Source organism: Dasypus novemcinctus, chromosome Y (assembly GCF_030445035.2).
Source record: "Dasypus novemcinctus isolate mDasNov1 chromosome Y, mDasNov1.1.hap2, whole genome shotgun sequence".
NCBI lineage: Eukaryota > Metazoa > Chordata > Mammalia > Cingulata > Dasypodidae > Dasypus > Dasypus novemcinctus.
Window position 1 is genome coordinate 3,253,671 of NC_092216.1, and position 21,480 is coordinate 3,275,150.

Sequence of the window (21,480 nt, forward strand, 5' to 3'; positions counted from 1 at the left end):
TGCTTAGATCTTCTGAGAGGCTGTAAACGTTTGATCTCTGCATCTCAAATCGTCAAGTTTAAATTTCGCAAGCCCCCCTGATGGATTCAATTTGCAACATCATAATTCTTGAAACCCTCATAGTGTCATCATGTGCTCTCTGCCCCCTTCATAGTTCTATTCATTTAGTGAGTTAAAGTCTAGGGAAGCTTTGTCTAAATCAAGGAAAATGGTAGTCTAGAACCAAGGGTGGGGGCGCCTTCCTTGCTTATTTTGGTCATGAACTCAATGAAATTTGGGGGGAACGTGTGGAATCTAAATCAAGGCTTCTCAATTTTGAGTGTGCATGAGACTCCCCTGTAGGACTTGTGAAAGCACAGTAGGCTGGAGCACAGTGATTGTAGCTCAGTGGTTGAGAACCTGCTTCTCATGTACAAGGTCCTGGGTTCTATCCCTGGTATGTCCTAAAAATAAAAAGCACAGTGTGCTGGGCCCCATCCACAGAGTTTCTGATTCAGGAGGTCTTGGGTGGGGCTCAAGAATTTGCATTTCCAGCCAGCAATCAGGTGCTGCTGCTTACTTGCTTCCAGGGAACTCATTTTGAAAACCACTGGTTGAGACTGAACAAGGTCAAATGGGATTATTACTGAGACAACTCATCTGTAGCTAAGGAAACAATCCTGCAGGCTTCCCATCCCTGGATCTTTTTGCACAGATAATTAGGGCTTTGAAGGCCTATCTAGTGGCAGGTGTTTTGCATCATGTGCATTGGTGTTTGAAGTTGCAGACTCCAGAATATGTGAGAAAAGCAAGAATTATTCTCATGAAGACCATAGAGCGGATAAAGGTTTGGAAAAGCAGTTTCAAGAGAAACTTCCTTCTAAAAATGAAGCTAGGCAATCAGTTACTCAAAGCCACATCACAGGTCCAAATCACTGTGTGATGTATTATGTGTTTGTGGATCCACAGAACCTGGTTTATGGACTGATCACCAAGTTGCTTGGTAGAAACATCTATGGAAGGAAGAGATGGAAAGAGAGAGGGAAGAAGAAGAGGGAGGGAGGAGTATATTAACAAATTGGAAAGAACTTGAAATTTTATCTTTCAGAGAGATGCCCTGAAATGATGGATTCCAAGGTGGGGACAAGATACGATGAACAACTGAGGAGTGGGCTCATGAATGCAGCTTGTCATTATTTCATGAGGAAATCACCACTCTTACCTGCCCAAAATGATATCTTGAAAGTATGGTAACCATGTTTCAAGTTTATAAAAAGTTAGTGTTTAGTACATTCAAAGAAACAATCTCCTGGAGGAGCCTGATTTGGTCCATGTAGTGTGGAACCTCTTCCTTCAGAAGACTGGACTGTGAGAAGACTTCCCAGATTGGTCCATGCCCCCAGGCTGCTGTGTCAGGGAGCTTGGCATACACAGGACTCCTTCTGGAAAACTGAAAATTCAGGTGCTGATGCAGGGAAGGGTGAAGCTGCAGGTCCATGGATGACATTTTGAGAATACGAGCTGGTGCAAAGGTCAGAAATAATAAGAAGGGAAAACAACAGGGGGCATTTAGTTTAGAAGGAAGACTTACGGCAGGTATCGAAGAAGGATATTTCCATCATTTTCAGCAATGGAAAAAAATTCAAGACCTTCCATGGAAAACTGGCATGAGGATGAAGAGACAAGCTGTTTAAATGTTTCTATACCCCTGGAATGTGTGAACTGCACGATTACACATCATTTTACCATCATCATAAAATAAGAAAATTATAATGCAGGGTTTTCTAAAACGTATGGCAGTACTTCTTAGTCTGCCTTATACTTATTTCATGCGACTATGGTTACCATCACAAAAATATAAGTCAGGCAGACTGCAAGTGCATACAAGGATAATTCAACTATTCCCTTACTCCGCTAGTGCGTTTATTGCCAGTTTAGCTCCAGGGTGATTCATTCCATAGGTATGTGGAAAGAGCTTTAGTGAGCTTTTGGTAGAAAGGCAAAGATTTCATGCACCCCACCCCAGCATTGGAGCCATTCACCAAGTCTTGCTTTATTTACACTGGCAAATAGGATGAAAGTCAATTGTTGCTTTGTTGGCGTGTTGATTATATCAAGATCAATTAGACTTTTAAACTTATGAGTATTCCAGTCTTCTCATAGACCACAGATAATTTATGATGATTCAAACCATACACACAGCGTCTTCCCTCCCTCGCCCACTGCTCTTAGTCTGGCAAAAGAAACATGTGATTTTCCCCCTCCCCCCTCATCTTCCTCTTGCAAGATCCTGTAATGCACAACAGCCAAAGGGCGGTTGAGTCACTCTCCTGAGCAGACAGCGAAATCTGTCTCTTGAGTTTGCCTTCAGACCTCTCCAGCTCTTTCTTGCAAACACTGGGGGTGGGAGGTTTCCAAGCACAGTTGTGGTGGGCAGTGATGCCCCTGAGCAGTGGGAGACCCCCTGTGATACATATCACTGCATTTCCTTGATATCCAGGAGTGTGGACGGGGCTTGACAGGCTGTTGGAGCTTTGCCTGAGCAGATTTTAGGGGTCTATTGCAAAAACTGTGGTTTTTCTCATTTGGAGTTCTACTGCCTCAACTTTGACCAAGTAATGCAGGTTTTATAGGGGGCTAATAAACTTTTTTACCAAGCCTTGACCACTACAGGCTTGGGGTTACGGTGATGTGATCTTTGAGTACAAATCAAAATTCTCAGAGTACTTTCTTCTATTCATCGCCCTGTAATTCCATATTCTCTCTGGGGGGGGGGGGGGGGGGGGAAGGGGGAAGCTATGTTTTCATTTTTTACCTGATATGCCTAACTCCTTCTTACATATATGTTTGCTTAGATCATCCTAATAAAAGTGACAGTTTAAAATGCTAAAATTTTTAAAGCTAGCATATATTTTTACATAATCTTTGTGCACCTGTTAATATTGAAGGACTTCTCAAATAGCTGTTTCTATTTGCCTGATTCTATCAATTCACCATATAGAAAAAGACTCTTTACTTTTCAACTTCTCCAACGGTATTGAATTAGACACTTTAACCTTAGTGATTCAGGTTCAAAAGTTTTTCCCCTTTCCTCTTTTACATGCAAATCGCCAAATCCTAGAGAATCTCTCTCTCTTACTTATAAAGTATCTTTCCTTCTTCCTACATTCTCTCATATTAGTTTAATTCAACCCTTCACTAAATCTCCTAATAATTTAAAAGCTAAATTATTTTTTTATGTTGTGCTACTAACCATTACCAATCAATTCATTTTTTCACCACTGGAATTAATCCAACTTGCCATCTACCCATTCATTATCTTGAAATTCATTCTTGGTCACAGACTCCATGGTACGTGGTTACAAAATAATCAGCCACTTCACATAGACTATCGAGCTCATCCAAACATGAGCACATTTCACAACACAGAGCAATGTGCATCTCCAGATCTCTTTGCCACCCTGTGCTGATGGGACTTGCCTTTCAGCTCAACTGAGACCCTTGGTTGCCCACACATTCTCCAGGATGCCATCTCCCTGGGTCTTGCTAAGCTGATGTTCTGGCAGGATGCTCCCCTGACATCTGTGCTTGCCCAAGTCATAAGCATCGTCCAATGACCATTCTTCCAAGAACACTCCACTTCTCCAATTTCACTCCCTCTTGTGAAGTCCCTCAATTCCCTCCAGTGATGTTATATAGTAAATAGTCTAGAGTTTCAAACAGTCTGTGTGGCAGTTTGATATTGTTTATGAATTCCAAAAATTGATATTGGATTATATTTGTAAACTGATCTGTTCCTCTGGGTATATTAGATTATATTGGTGGCAGAGGTTTCACCTTTACATGATTAAATAATGACTGAGGCTTTGATTAGACCAAGTCAGTAGGACATTGAGTCCCCATCCCCTTGGAGTGGGAAATCACAGAGAAACTGCACTGCAGAGAAAGAAGGTTGGAGTTTTGATCCTGGAGCCCAGGAATTCAGCACACGGAAGAGCTTGGCCATGAGGCAAAGGCCCTGGGAAGAGACACGAGCCATTCTCCTGATAGGCTACAGCTGACCTTGTGAAGAAACTAGAGCAGGTAAGCCCAGAGAGAAACAAGCCCTGGGAGAGAGAGGAGCCTTATCCCAGCCTACTGCTAAGATTAGAAGAAGCGAGGACCATGGAGCCTTAAGAGGAAGAGGAAGGCTGAACCCTTGCAGGCATTGCTGCCATCTTGCTCCAATACATGGCAGCAGACTTCGGTGAGGGAAGTAACTTATACTTTATAGCCCATTAACTGTAAGCTTCTACCCCAAATAAACACCCTTTATAAAAATCAACAGATTTCTGGTACTTTGCAGCAGCACCCCTTTGACTGACTAATACAGTCTATTTCCCAAAAGATTGTGAATTAGTTACAATAGCAGATATTGGCTAGATATTGTGGAAGATGTCAGTGAATGAAAGTGATGGATAAATAACAGCATTGAATTATCCCATGTCTCTATATTAAGAACTCCAGGCAAGACTGACCATCCTTGGAACTATGTGGCTAAGAATAAAGGTGAGATCTCAATTAAAGAGAGTCAGAATCATAAAAATGTTGGCCGGATATTTCCTGAGCTATTTTAATAGCAAATGCAGTAAAAATGGCATTGCTGTTATGTAAAGCCAACACAACACTTGATAGAGTAAAACCTGTTTGCTACCCTGGGCTGCCCACAAATGCAAGGCACAAAGGCAGATAAAAATAATTTCCAAGTAGCTAAACAGACCCACATGTGCAGAATTTGGGTGGGAAGCTAGAGAATATGAATTATTTCAAGTGATGCTTTTATTATATTTATTTTCAAACCATGTAAAATTCATTAGTTGTTTTTTCCATGGAGCACTGTGCTTCACAAGATAGAATTATCTGGAAACCAAAAGGACAAGCATTGGTAGATTTACTTGTGAGACAGTGAACCTGGGAAGCCACAGCAAGGAGAATATTTCAGAAGAGATGTTTGGTTTTGAGTCTCTTCTATAGATCCTGCTACAGACACTCTGCCCTATCTTTCTATATCTGAGATTCCCTCATATAAGTGAATCATTATTCCATTTGAAGATCAAATGTGGGTTCTATTTATTGAGGTAAGCTGTTGTAAACCATGGAGCTTCTCTGTATTCACTCTCAGTAACTCCCGTTCAGAAACAACTCTTTATTTATGGGGTAGATTGTGAGTCCTTCGATGATAAAGGAGCTTATGCATCATTTCCTTGGGATAATTTTCTCAGAACCTGCAGATTGGGCTATGTGGGAGACTGAGATTATTTTATGAATCCCCAAAAGGGAAAGATTATGTTTGTAAATGAATTTATTCTTCTGGGTTTGATAACCTTTGATATATCGGATTCAGTTGAGGGACCTTCCATTAAATTATCTGTTAAGATTAGGGCTTTGATTCAACTACATCAGTAGGGTGTCACTCAAGTTGAGTACCCGCCCCCTTGGTGGGTTATATAAGTGGATACTCACTCAAGAAGAGACATGAAAGAGGAGAGAATTTTGTCATTTTGATCCTGCCGTGTGACAGAAAGGAGAAGGCTCAAACAGCTACAGTCCTGGGGAGAGATGAGCCATTCACCTGATAGTTTGCAGCTGGCCTTGGAAAGAGAGCCAAGAATGATATAGAAGGTCTAGAAAAAAAATGACCCCTATGTCAGGAGAGAGGAAGCCCTGAAATTATGATAAGCCCTGTGCCAGATGCAGCTGAGAGAGAGGAAGTCCAGAGGGGAAGGCTGAGCCCTCACCAAGATCAGCGACCATTTGTTTTGACACATGGCAACTGACTTTGGTGAGAAAGCAACCTTAAGTTGGACTCTTTCGGACCTTGAAACTGTGAGCTTTTCCCTCAAATGCACACCCTTTCTAAAAGCCAACAGAGTTCTGGTACTTTGCACCAGCACTTCTTTGACAGACTAATATGGTCTGCATATCTATTTTGCAAACTCTGATAGCATCTTGTCCTTTTTTTCCTAGAACTTATCACAACTGAGATTGTCATTATTTGATTATCTATATAATTATTTCTTTAACATTTGCTTCCATGCTTGTTGTTATGTTCTTTTCACAATGAACATGCTCAAAAATATGAATTGATTGTATGGATGGAATGAATGAAATAATCTCTATAAATGGGTGGAGAGGTAGCAAAGCAGTCCTTAAAGAAAAGCCAAACACCCTGATTTATAGAGTGTGCCAATGTCCATGATGTAAATTATCCTACTGTGGTTCATTTCAAACGCCCAATGGTTGAACAACTGGGTCACAAAATTCCTGGATGTTCAGCAGTTGACTCTCAAGAGCCATAAGGAACTGACTCCAGCTCACTGCTCATCCACAACCCTGTGATACATTTCAACACATTTTCTCAACAAAAGAGGCCACAGAAGGCTGCTGGGTATGGGGAATGGGAGGAAGAGATGAGATGTGGAGGCATTTTTGGGACTTGGAGTTATCCTGGGTGGTGCTGCAGGGACAATTGCTGGACACTGTATGTCCTCCCATGGCCCACTGGATGGAACATGGGAGAGTGTGGGCTATGGTGTGGACCACAGGCCATGGGGTGCAGCAATGCCCAGAGATGTACTCACCAGATGCAATGGATGTGTCATGATGATGGGGGAGAGTGTTAGTGTGGGGGGAGTGGTGGGGTGGGGGCGGTGGGGGTGAATGGGGACCTCATATTTTTTGAATGTAATATTTTTTTAAAAAATGAATAAATAAAATAAAATTTAAAAAAAAAGAGAAGAGGCCACAGAAATATAAATATAAAGATTTTTTTTTAAATGTGATGAATGTTTGCTTGAGGCTGCCTTGACTAGAGAAGATTTCCTTGACTAGAGAAGCCCATTTCTTTTAATAATATTTACCAGAACCAGGCTTTTGAGCACCTTTTAGGACATACTCCTCCAGAATTAATTTCTTTCCATAAGAAGCAGAAACATTGCCAAGACTGCTTTGAAATGTATAGCCAGTAGAATGAAAATGCCATGGACTATATCATCAATTAAGTAGCTCAGCTAAAAATGATGTGGATAAGAAAAGACCTCAGTGATTAAATCTTTAATTAAAGCATTTTAATTAAAGTGTTCAAGATCTCTATGAAGAAAATATCACAACACTTCCGGTAGACAGATAAGGACGCTTGAAAATGTGGGAAGATAGATCACATTGAACAATATTACAAAATATAAAATGTTGCAAAATTAATTTTTTAAAATTCCAATATGACTTTTTGTTTAGAAATGTAGTAAGTCATGTTGACCTAGAGGCAATAATGGGTAAGAATATGACTGACAATTTGGAAATTTTTTTCAAGTCTTGAAATGTTCTATTAAAATACGTTATAAAACAGCCTACCGTGGAATATAGACCAAAAGCCCACACCAGTATATAACACTTGTGGAATTTCTGATCCCTGGGGAAATAATTACCTAATGCATGGAGCAAATGGTCAAAATAAAATTAAATCTTCATCTCATACCATATACCCAAGTAAGTTCCAAGTACTTTAACATCTAAATATTAAAAACTGAAAAAAAAATTACCAAAGAACGTAAGTAAATATCTAACTTCTTGAAAAGGAAGGGTTTTCTAAACATAAGAAAAGGGTTTTCGAAAAGGAACGATTGAGAGATTCAGCTACAAAAATCTTCTAAAAATGCAGTTCTGTAAACAAAATTAAAAGAAAAATTATGACTGTAAAAAAAAGTGTTTGTTATATTTAGGACAAGTGTTCTTTTTTTAAAAGAGTTATTTATTTATTTCTCTCCCCTTCCCCTCCACCCCAGTTGTCTGTTCTCTGTGTCTATTTGCTGCATGTTCTTTCTTTGTCCGCTTCTGTTGTTGTCAGCAGCATGGGCATCTGTGTTTCTTTTTGTTGCGTCATCTTGTTGTGTCAGCTCTCCGTGTGGGCGGCGCCATCCCTGGGCAGGCTGCACTTTCTTTCGCGCTGGGCGGCTCTCCTTACGGGGCGCACTCCTTGGCCATGGGCCAGCTCCACAGGGGTCAAGGAGGTCGGGGGTTTGACCATGGACCTCCCATGTGGTAGACAGATGCCCTAACCACTGGGCCAAGTCTGTTTACCTAGGACAAGTGTTAATGCCTTAAAATGTATTTGTTATATTTAAGATGTGTTAATGCCTTTTTATGCAAACCGTTCTTACTACTCCTAAAAGAAACACTAAACAGCTCAATAAAAATGTGGAAACAGGCTAATAAATAAAAATCCTTCATGGAATGGCCAGCATATATATATATATGCTGCATATATATATATATATATATATATATATATATATATATATATATGGTTAATTTTTTAAACAAAATGAAAGATGAAACAAAAAGGACATAGAACTTTCTGGGTATTAAATTAGGAACTGTTAAAATTCTTAGGTATAACATGTGGGAGACAGAATTCTCATACACCAGTATGGTAGTCACACAAGGTGGAAAAACATTTTAGAGGGCATTTGTAAATGTTTTGCAAGTGCCTAAAATGTAGTGACATTCTTCACTGTAGTAATTCAGTAATTCTGCCTCTTAGAATTCCATAGATTTATAAATAGGAAGATTCTTTACAGGAAAGATCAAAATGTGAAAGAATCTAGAGGCTCTTCAACGTAGGATTAAAGACAATACGACACATCCATACAAGTGAGTATTAGAGTGTTAGTGACACTGGATGATGCAAATCATATACTGACATTTGAAAAAATATAGACTTTGTAAAGAAAATTCAAATTATATGTAATTTACATAATTATGCCTGTTTGCACACACACGAAAGTGTTAACATGTTCAGAATCATGGGGTTGCAAATTTTATTTATTCATGTTTTTTTTTCTATTGCTATATCATGTTATTTTATGACATGAATACAAAGAAATTGGTATAAAAATTGGTATAATATATGTGTGTTCAGACATTGGCAGCTGTCTCCCTATTTCCCCTGGCTGAATCCTCATTTTTGGGTTCCTCCCCAACAACCCTGAAGGAAATGTGTGCCGTGGTGGGTGGCCACCGGCACACTGTCTGCTTTCTGCGGAGAGGATGTTAAGACAGATTATTTTTCTCCATTTTGAATGTACTAAAAACAGTGTTTTCTGTAGAAAGAACTCTCAGTCATTATTTTTTGTTAGTTAAAGCCTGACTTCACAAAAGTCTCACTTTCCAAAATCAACAATAAGAAAACAAAACATTAGTTAATGAATGGAAGAGTTCAGTGATTCTAATCTGGTCCTTGAAAAATTACTTTGTATTCCTTTTTTTAAAAAACTGAAATGACCCTCTGTCTCCTACCATTATCTAGCAAGAAAAAAAACAGCTTTATTATATATTCTATTTTTATAATTATTAAGAGCCAAAACCTAAGCGGAACTAAAATTTCCCATCCTGATTCAGCTCCAGAAAATGTATACCTAGATTATTTTGATATGTTTTCACGAAATCTTATATAACATATAGAATAAGAAAAACGGACCACGTGGACTTACACATTATGCATGGAATATCTTAGCTTTTCTTTTGTTTTATTATCGTGTGTAAATTCATATGACTTGACATTTACAGAAAATATTCTTACCTTTTCCCTTCCAAAAGTAGCATGGTCTACATATCCTTTTCAGAATGGAAAATTGAACTGAGTTTTCACTAGCAATGCATCACGACTCCCAAACTTCTTTATGGCTTTTTAAAAAATTGAAATATGTTTTACTTTTACTACCTCTTAAATCATAAAGAATGTAGACATTGTGCCTGCTGCCTTGTAGAAAATTTTAACATGTGCCAGGTTAAAAAATCTGACTGAAATATGCTAGGAGCACTGACCTGAGCTGGAGACTGTCTTACTGCAGAACTTAGCGTGTCTACTGGATCCCATCAGCCCTAGCTCCTGACCTAGAATATAGAAATAACACTTAGCTTGAAGTGCTGTCGTCGGTTTAAAGCGGCAGTATATGTGAAATTACAATGCATGGTACAAATTTGTGTTATGCTATCATTCCATCAAGGGGTAGATGATAACAATAACAGCTTGGGTTTATTTATCACTTCCCTTGCCCATGGGACACCCCTCACTTGCACTGCCTCATTTACACATGACAATGGTTCTAGGAATTGTGCAGTCATATGCATGGGATTGTGAGGACTGACACAACAGGCATCGATTTTTACTTTCAAGAGCTCTAGCAGCAGTGAAGGAAAACAAGAATGGGAATAGTTGCCCCCCAAAAAAGATTCAAATGACAGCCCGTTTCAGGTGTTCCAGGTCTGAGGTGATCAGGGCTCTTCTCATCTTGTGATTCCACCATCTTCTTCAATTGCCTTATAATCTCTGAATTCATGGGAGGTGGGAAAGGGAGAGTGAAAAATGCCTTCCTGCTTCTTAATCCCCGGGGCCAAGAAGGGACACTCGTGATTGGTTAGAACTGGTCACATGATTCTGTTCACTGCAAAGGAGCCTGGGAAATGTAGTCCTTGCCTGGGAAGACACAGCCCAGAATCAATTCTGAAATACGGAGCTCGGGGAACAGCCATCCATCTCTGCCACAGGTAAGTTCCATTAGCATCCACATCTCAGCAGATGAAGGAACCAAAAGCCCCCAAAACTGGGCCGGATCTAGACTGTGGCAGATTGTTCTTTTAAAATACGTTTGCTCATATTTTGAAATGTGACACTTGTGGCCGAATTAAAAATAACCAAGATATTTTTTTATTTGTTTTTTTTTTTTCCGGGTGGAGATTTTCTCCAAGTTATGTTTTCCCTTGTAGGTGTGACCTTTTGGATTAGCCAAATCTACACTTGGAATTCCATCTGTTCATTTCTCCAGCTGTGATTACCATAGCTTCCAAAGAGAAAAAGAAAAGAGTTTTAAAATATGAAATATCATCATATATATAAATATAAATAACATTAAGATGGGAGAAAAAAGCTGGATAATATTCAAAATTGTGGCATTCTCTTTTATGGACAGAAAGCTTTTTATAAATAGGGTTTTTTTGCTTGGTTGAGCTCATTTTGCTGGGACAGATGGGCTCTGAAGAGTGACAGAGCATGACGCTTTGATTGTTTGGGCCAGGTTCTGCCAGGCAGTTTGGTAAACGGAGTATAAGATTTGGATGAGTATTTTGTAAAGAAAAGGCTTCAGCGAACTGTTTTAAAAGTGATTCAATAGTAAGCTCTAAAAAGAGTCCTTGAATCTGTGGCTCAAATAACAATTACATTCTGAGGCTCATTTTCTTTTGGAGAGAAAATGCTATTAAAAACAGGACTGGAGAATTCCATTTAGGAAGAAAGTTTTTTTAGGGGGAGAAAAACAAAATATCATTGGCATTTTTGACTTTGTGAAGGGGGACAGATGGTTTACATGAGAGTATGGAACAAAGAGAGAATTTAGATGGCTCAACTTGGCAAAGTATTAGAAATTGGAGGGTATGCTGGTACCAAATAACAGGTTAGGTCTTTGAGTACAATTAGAACTATAATTACTATAAAATTTGGGGAGACAGACTGAAGGCTACAGAGAGGAAAGTTAGAATGGCAGTTTTGAGCCTTGACTGAATATTAGAATCACCTGGACATTTTGTAAAACTCCCAATGCCCATGCCACACCCTAGACTAATTAAATCAGAATTGCTAGGAGCAGGGGTGGGGGAGTGGATTCCAGGCAATTGCATTTCTTAAATTCCCTGGATGATATCAAAATGCAGCCAAGTCTGAGAACCACAAATGAGAAAACTCAATTGGGGTTTGGAATTTCCATTACTTCCAATATTAGCAGAGATGTTGGAATTTTTACCATTCTCTAGTCCTTCCTGGTAGTTAACCTGTGAGTGTCCTGAGCACAGTGTTTTGGACACAAGAACTTTGTGCTAATGGGATAGGGTTGAATAGAGATTAAGAGAGTGGAAGCTGGAGTCCGGACCTCATACTTTTGAATCCCACCACCACCAACTTAAAATTGAAGGACCTCCGGCAAGCTGCTAGATGTCATTATGTAACAAATTCCAAATCTGAAAAATGAGTATGGTGATATTGTCACCAACTGAACTTATGGGGGTGCATATAAATTAAATGAGTAATATATGGAAAGATGTCAAGGCAGTTAATGCTTGATGAATTGTTGTCGAGTACTGTTAGCGTTGATCTTTGAAAATGAAGGAGAAGAGTTGCATCCAGGATTGGAACAAAGTTATCCAGTTATTGGAACAGGAGCCTCACAGAGCCATACCTAGACAGGTGGAGGTGATGGATAATTTTGCCAGAAGCAGAAGATTAGAACAAGAGAAGATAAACTGAAACTAGGGGTATACAAGTACATTTCCCCACTTTCCTCCCATTGAAACATCTCTGAGAAAACAAAGTGAGTACTGGATTTTCCAGAGTTCTCTGGTGTGGGACCTAAATTATTTCACTGGATTATTTAAGTAAAGGTTGGCATCATTACTCAGAAAGGAGTGTTCAAAGGCATTTGGTGATGTACACAAAGATCAAATGTCATTCTCAAGAGCTTAAGAGCCAGTGAGAGTAAAGAAGGAGGGGAAATATTTTAAAAGACATCAGAAAAACAAGTCAAATATAAATTTGTGAAGGTACAAAGATATGAGACAGACAAAACGAACAAATGAATGAGCCCCAGAGTCTCAAACACTTGATGTTGTCATGCCTAGAAAACTCTTCCCACAGTTGGTTTCCTTAAAAAATGAATAGAACATTAATAATAATAACCAGTATAATATTTTTTTAAAAGAAAGGAAACAAACTCCCACTTTTGTAGACAAATTTATTAACAACTGATAATTCTTAGCTAATTGTTTGCACATGTGCTTAGATCTTTTGGTGCTGATCTCTTTTCTTCTCCAGGTCATTAGAAGTGTTTCAAAGTGATGAAGCTCCATTTTAAAAGAGGTTCCTTGGCCAAAATCTAGACACCTTGATGTCCAGTCTAGGTTCACATGACCTGAAGGCATGGCAGAATCTTAGTGACAGATAAAGGGCAGGAGAAGTGAGAAGTGTGGCCCTCACAGGTGATACAGATGTTGTTGATGGTGATGGTGATAATGATGATGATGATGAGGCCATGTTGATGGTGATGATGGTTATGGTGGTGGTGATGGTGGGATGATGGAGATGACGGTAGTGAGGATGGCAATGACAGTGGTGATCATGGGATGATGGAGATGATGGTAGTGGTGATGGCAATGACAATGGAGATTACGATGGTGCTGATGGTGGGATGATGGAGATGATGATAGTGGTGATGGCAATGACAATGGTGATTATGATGGTGGTGGTGATGGAGATGATGGTAGTGATGATGGCAACAACAATGGTGATTACGATGGTGGTGATCCTGGGATGATGGAGATGATGGTAGTGGTGACGGCGATGACAATGGTGATTATGATGGTGGTGATCGTGGGATGATGGAGATGACGGTAGTGATGACGGCGATGACAATGGTGATTACGATGGTGCTGATGGTGGGATGATGGAGATGATGATAGTGGTGATGGCAATGACAATGGTGATTATGATCGTGGTGATGGTGTTGGTGGTGATGATGCTGGTGATAATTGCAACCTGAATCAACATGGGCATTTACATTAACTTAGTATTATAACACATGCATTTCAGAGCCCTACTGGGCTATATCTGAGATGTAAATGGTCTTGAGATTTTGGAGGATGCAAAAAAATCCATCAAAATAACTTTTTTATTCACTGATTTATATGGTAATTTTATTAGAGGGAATTTCCTCACAGAAAACAAAAAGTGAAAGTTTAGACATTTGTTAAAGTTTAGACATTTGTAGCAATTCTAACAAGCTGGAAGATGGGAAGCAGGAGCAACTTAAAGGAAAACACTCAGACACAGAGAAGAATGGCTGAACCTGTAAGAGAAAATTCACCAAAAGCTAGAATGTGTCCATGATGATCTTCCCAATCCAATGAAAAGACTTGATGACAGAGATCTGCTGGGCACTTGAATCCCTCTTACCTCACTACCCAGCTATCCTGCTAACAGGGAGGTAAAGGGCCATGAGTTTTGCCTGAAGGAATTCTGTATAATTTAGAAATCCTGGCAATGCTGCAGTGCGAGTCCTCCCATCTGCCAAAACATCAAGGAAGGGGCTTTTCTTCTCATTTGTCACTGCTCAGACAACCAGTGTGGGGCCACCACAGTGATGTAATGATATGATGAGAAGCTTTTGTTTCCATCATTGTCATTATTTAGAACAGTGAAGGCAAAGATTTATGAAATTTTAGGTTGTTTAATAGCTGTTGTGGTAGACAAATAAAGTCCTTCTCCCCAGGGACCTCCAGGCCCTAATTTTCTGAACCTGTGATGATGCTGCCTTTTATGACAAAAGAGAATTTATTAAAGTGATTAAATTAAGGATCTTGAGATGGGGAGATCATCCTGGATTATCTGGGTGGACACCTTATAAAAGTCCTTACAACAAGGAGGAAGGAGGGTCAGTGAATATAGAAAGGTTCATAAGCCAAGAAATGTGAGCATCCTCTAGAACCTGGAAAAAACAAGGGAATACATTTTCCCCTAGAGCCTCCAGTAGAAACCATCCCTGCCAACACCTTGATTTTAGCCCAGTGAGACCCATTTCATATTTCTAACTTCAAGAACTATACTATAATAAATGTGGGCTGTTTTAATCTACTAAACCTGTGGCACTTTGTTGCAATAGCAGGTGGAAACTCATACAGTGGCATAAGGAGGTGAATAGAAGCACCCCTGGTCATGGTGAGGGCAGAGGTCCCAGCCTACCTAGTGATGTGGAGGTGACCTCAAGCTGCCTAAGCTGGTAGAAAGGCAAGCTAGGATGGCACTTCGTGGGGACAAAGACCTACATTGAACAGTAAGGGTCAGGCAAGGTGGAGGGCAGGTATAATGGACAGGATAGGGGCAGCCTAGACTTATTCATGAGGCATCCAAAAGCTAGAATACATTGACAAAGTGGGTCCACAAATCGAGTCTCTCATTTAATCCACAAGTTGGTTAGACTTTGGTGATAATTGTGTCACATATGGATTCTAAATTCACCTGGTTTGCTCACTGTAGAAAAGAAAAGATCCCAAATGTTAGTGACTTGTCCCATCTCATATGGATGGAGGAATCCAGACACAAACCTTCTGTTCCACAAGACTGTCCATACAAGTCACCTTTGCATTCAGAAAGGAAAGTCTAATCTATTCACCACACCTGACCTCTGAGTTCATAAAGTTGAGTTCAGACAGTCTACTCACCAGGCACCTCACTTCTGAGTTCATAAAGGATAATGTAGGCATGGAAACTGGTGAGCAGTCTTTGCTAGAGTCGAGTCATACATGTTTGGGTGACAATAGGAATCCCTTTTGCTTAAATATGTGGAGTAAATAATGAAAGAAAAGTTTTGGAAGGTAGTAGATACCCTGTTTTACTAGACTAAAGTCGTGGACTTGGTTCTGAAAGTTTGAGTGCCAACACGAGGATTTTGAGTGGGAAAGTGGTATGATTGGAAGTCTAGCTTAACTGCATTGTGCTCCTGGTATTTTACCAAGAAGATTCCCATACTGAGCAATGGCAAAAATGCAGTTGACGTCTAGAATTTTACTTCGGAATCAGGACAGTGGTAGGCTGGGAATAGGGAGAACTGGATAGGTAAAGTCAGCTTTACAAAAAATATTTCAACATAATTTGGCAAATGATTGAGAGTAATGCAAGGGAGAGTAGGCATCAAAAAATGTATCCTAGGTTTGAGCTTGGGAGCCTGAAAAGCTGGTGTCAACATTAACAGAACTGTAAAGAGGAAGAATAGCAAATCTGGAAGAAAGATGACATTTGGGTTAGTTTCTGCTGGAGTAGCAAATAACTTCAATTGCAAAATAAATTTGCAACAAATGTGCTCCTGTTATTTAAAAAAAAAGCTGCTGGTCAGCTATGGCTCAGTTGAGATCTGCTGTATTTCATCTCCATATAGGTCACATTCTGGAACTCAAGCTAAAGAAAGAGCTCTAGGAAATGCTGTCATTATGGTTGAAAAGAGAAGCTATGGCCATTCTAGATAATTTTTTAGTAATTACCCTGTGCCAGGTATAGGTCTAGGCTCTGCAGACACAGAGGTGAACAAACTAGATGAATATCCTCTCACTGGACTTACGATAAGGGTTCTTTTCTATGCCTGCACACCCTCGACCACGTTGTTTATCAATTTCTGTGTGCCCTCAGCTCAGCCATGTATCACAAGGAAGGATGTCCCAGGAGGGACACCTATCAGCTGCCTTCTGGCTTGGCTGGGCAATGGGCTGGGAGGCAGGAGTTTGGAGGAGAGGTGGAAGGAAGGAAGGGCAGGTTTAGCTCCTCCTATCGCAGCCTGTGGAGCAGTGGCTCAGCAGGGGCTGCCTCATCATTTCCCTGCAGTTAAAACTCTGAGATGCTCACTGCCCAAGTACTGACACCTTGCAGAGATTTGCCTCTGTTGAAAAGACACTGGCTGCTCTGTTATACAGACCTGACTCTTTCTGCCCTCTTATCTCAACATCTTTTTGGCATTTCAGGCTTGGAAAGCCCCTCCTCTTCTGTGATCAAAAAGAGCTTTCTAAAACAGAAAATTATATTTCTCTCAAATGGTTGATGGTATCCTACTAGAGGATGAACACAGCTGCATGGCTTTTTAAGTCGGACATTTGACTTTTGTTGACGATCTATTTGTTATCTCAGTGGTTTCCCTAACAGCCCCGTTAAATGAGGGGCATCAAGCACATTTGACATACACAGAAACTGAAGCTCATATTGGTGACATCTACATTCCCACAGGAATGACAGGACCTAAATTCAACCCCACCTCTCCTGTAATCAAAGTCATATTGGTCTGCCACGTTCTTATTAGTCATCAAGGTGTGGCAGAATGATAGAGCACAAGTTGGTTCTGGTTTTGATTCTGGGTCTCCTGCATGGCTTAGCATGGGCAAATCACACAGTTGGGTCGTGGAGGATTAGACCATGTCATGTCTAAGATCTCTTCCAGATTTGTGAACCTTAAGTTGAATCAAATCTAAAAGTGTTTTTGGAAACATCCGTATTCAAACAGATGGTAAAATAATAGGAATAAGTACAGAAATAGCCACTTCATACTAAGTTACTGCAACGGGACAGACTCCCTTCTCAGCATCTTATTTTCTTTCCTGACAACAGCCCTATGACGTGGATGTGCAATAAATTTCCTCCTCATAGGTCAGGAAACAGAAGCATGGAGAGGTTGAACAAATTGCCACGGTTCTGAGGTGTGTATGGGGAGATTCCCTGCTATCTGGTGGAAATTGTACATTAGATTGCCTCACAGAGCATTAAATGGTAAGTAAAGAGTGGATCAAGGTATAGATGATCAAACTACTTGGGAGTGAATCTCAAAGCTGAAGACTCCATGTTCTCATCTCAACTTTGCTGCAGATTGTAATCATTTAGTTCTTGTGTTGTGAGGTTCTGATTTAGAGATACAGCCTGGCATACTATGTTGAATGGTGATGTCTCATAAAGATATGTCCACGTCTTAATCCTCAGAGCCTGTGAATGGGATCTTATTTAGAAAAAGGGTCTGTGATGGTTAATCTCATGTGTCAGCTTGGCTAGGTCATGGTGTCCAGTTTTTTGGTCAAGCAAGAACTGGCCTAATGGTTACCAAGAAGGTATTTGTGGATCTAAATTATCAGTTGATTGCATTTGTGACTAATTATACCTATGATCAACAAAGGAAATTGCCTCCAGCAATGAGAAAAGTCTCATCCAATCAGTTGAAGGCTTTAAAGAAAGACCTAATGATTTCAGCAGCCAGAAGAGAGAATTTCCATCTCTATTTCAGCCAGCCAGCTTCTGGGGAATTCATCGAAATCTTCAGTGGAATTTCAAATTCACAGTTGTCAATATCCACAGTCATGTGAGCTAATTCCTATAATAAATCACCAGACTTACATCATCTATCTACCTATTATTCATCCATCCATCCATCCATCCATCCATCCATCCATCCATCCATCTATCTATCCATCCATCCATCTATCTAAACTGTCTGTCTATCTACCTATCATCTACCTCTCCTGTCAGACCCATTTCTCTGGAGAACCTTAATATGGGGTCTTTGCAGGGAAACGGACTTTGGCCCAGTGGTTAGGGCGTCCGTCTACCATATGGGAGGTCCGCGGTTCAAACCCCGGGCCTCCTTGACCCGTGTGGAGCTGGCCATGCGCAGTGCTGATGCGCGCAAGGAGTGCCGTGCCACGCAAGGGTGTCCCCCGCGTGAGAGCCCCACGCGCAAGGAGTGCGCCCCGTAAGGAGAGCCGCCCAGCGTGAAAAGAAAGAGCAGCCTGCCCAGGAATGGCGCCGCCCACACTTCCCGTGCCGCTGACGACAACAGAAGCGGACAAAGAAACAAGAGCGGACAAAGAAACAAGACGCAGCAAATAGACACCAAGAACAGACAACCAGGGGAGGGGGGGCGGAAATTAAATAAAATAATAAATCTTTAAAAAAAAAAAATATGGGGTCTTTGCAGATGTTGCTAAGTTAAGGAAATTGAGATGAGATCCTCCTGGGTGGGTACTAAATCCAATGATAAGTGACCTTATAAGAGCCAGAAGAGGAAGGACATGGAGACATAGGAGAAGGCCAGGTGAACATGGAGACAGAAATTGAAATAATGTTGCTGGAAGCCAAGGAATGCCTAGAGCAACCAGAAGCTGAAAGAGGCCAGAAATGATTCTCCCATAGAGCCTTTGGAGGGGAACATGGTCCTACAGATAGCTTGATTTCAGACTTCTGGTCTCCAGAACTATGGGACAGTAAATTTTTCTTATTTTAAGCCATGAAGTTTGTAGTAATTTGTCACAGCAGGCTCAGGCAATGAATACACGTAGGCATTGTGGTTTTTAAATCTCTCCAGGTAATTGCCAAGAGGGAGGACCATTACATGGATTGTATTCCACAGCCAAAGTGAAGACAACTCTATTTTCCAGGAGACTGAAGAGGCAACCTCTCAAGAGGTAGAATTGACCCTTGGGCTGTCCCTTCAGAGGGTCAGCTCCTGCTAGCCAGTGGGGAATGCTCCGTGTCTCTGAGGGCCAGTTCCATTTTGAATCTATTCTGGTGTTCCCACATGCAGGAAGCTTGAGTCTTAATGATAAAAGGGCAGGAAAAGCTACCTCAGGGACTGGCATCTTGCAGGCTCAATTCAGTAGCACATTGAGATCTCACACACCACATCTAACATCTAGTCCAGTGTTGGGATTAGAGTTATACTGATGGATCATGAAAAGTGGACAGCTGGGCAGAGAGAGATGGGTAGGAGGGGGAGTTTAAAGTGAATATCCTGGTTTGGGTTTGGTTTTGGTTTTGTCTTCCAGTGAGGACATAGGGGCAATCAAATAGAGACAAATGACTTTTAGCCAAGGAATTTCCTTGTCTACACAAATTTACAAGCACATATGTCAAATGTTGGAAGTTAGCCATTTGGAAAAAGATTTATATCTTTTAGTTAGCAAATGTGTTTACAGTCATGCTAGAACCAACTGTGATTCCAACGAATAGTTGGTTCAAATCCCACATGCCCTTCTACTCTAGGCAATCTTTTTAAATGTCTTTGAGTTTAATTAGTCTCTCTGATCATGACTTCCCTTATTAGGAAATTTTAAATATTTTAGCATTTTCCACCAAAAATGAAACACATTTTAAACTCTAGTTCAAATAAACCTACCACTTTTATCTGTCACTAGACATTGGGTCTCCTTGCTTGCAATGCTGCTTTTTTTAGGATTTTTTTTATTTGGCCAGGACTATCATCTCTGTCTTCTACCCATCTCTCTGCCTAGCTGTCCACTTTTCATGGCCCAGCCAAGATTCCATTTCGGTCATAAATAGCCTTTAATCTACCACTGAAATGTATTCTTTGAGTCCCCTGAAACCTCAAGGCTCTCTGAAACACCTTTAATGCTACTCAGTGTCTCAGCCTTTTATTAACTTTCCACCTATATTTCTTTGACATTCGTTTTGAAGACTTTGACTGAAGACCACATGCCTATCTGCATCCTACTGTGGCTATAGCGGGTCAAGGCACATGTGCAAAAACTTGCTGAGTCCATGCAGGAAAGTGTGTTCTCCATTTACCACCTTGTGTGAGCACAGAACGATGACTCAATGCAATGTTTCACCAGGTTTTTTCCAGGTAAAAGTGCACTGAGGCATGTCTAGCAGAGGATCTCTGTACATTGAGGTCACGTTACCTTCCTGAGCCTCAGTTTCCCCAGCTGCACATTGAGGCAGGCAGTTTAAATGAGCTTATTTATGTAAGTCCTCCATGAATTTATTTATTTAGCACGATAACCAACCAGTGACCACTCTGCCCTCCAGGAGACACTTGGCACTCTTGGGTGTCACAAATAAGAGGGGTGGGTGCTAGTGGCTCTAGTGGGTGGAGTCCAGAGATACTGCTCAACATCCTACAATGCACAGGACACCCCTCCTCCATAGAGAATTATACTGTCCCAATTGTCAATAGAACAAAGTTTGAAGAACATTGTATTAGCATGAGGGACTCTATCTGCTAGATGTATGTCTATCTATTCATCTATTTCATCTATCTCTAATCTATTTCTTCATCCCTGTCATCAAACTATATCTTTCAATCTGTCATTCATCATCTATCTATTATCCATCTATCCATTCATCTATCTTCCATCTATCCATTGACCCATGTACGTACATAACTATCTACCTCAATATCTGTGTCTTTTTATCTATCCATGGCAGTGTTTTCAGCTGGGGGTAATTCTGCTCCCGAGTGAACATGTGATGATGCCCGAACACATTTTTTTTTTGTTGTCACACCTGGAGGAGGAGATGCTGTTATCTAGTGGGTGAAGTCCAGGGATGCTACTCACAATCCCATTAATGTAATGCCCAAGACAGCCGCCAACTACAAAGAACCATCCAGCACCAAATGACAATAGTGCCTTGGTTGAGAAACCCTGGTCCAGCTAAGGTCTTGTGTGTTGAGCTAGAGCTCCCCAAGCAGGACCTGTTTTCAATATATCTTTGTACTCCAAGGACCTCTCCTGGTGCCCAAAACATAGCAAGGGCTGTGCAGACATTGTTAAGCAAACACATGGATTAATGAATGACAGAGACTCTGTGCTTCCCACAGAGTTGAGAAAAAGCAAGCATTCTTTTTGTTTCAGTGAGACTGCATTCTTTCATGACCGTTCCTGTATTTACTGTAAAGCTGGCAATCGTGTTCTTCCCAAATATTTATCTTAACTTTGCTTTTTGTCTTCCTCTCAGGGGAAGTAAAAGAATGGCAGTTTTGCATTGAAGAAAGCTAGTACATGCACTCTCAAATGTCTCTTTGCCAATGAAAATTTCCTAAAGGATTTCCTGTGGCCATGCTTTTCAATTTTTCAATTTTCTTGCTTAATAATGAAATT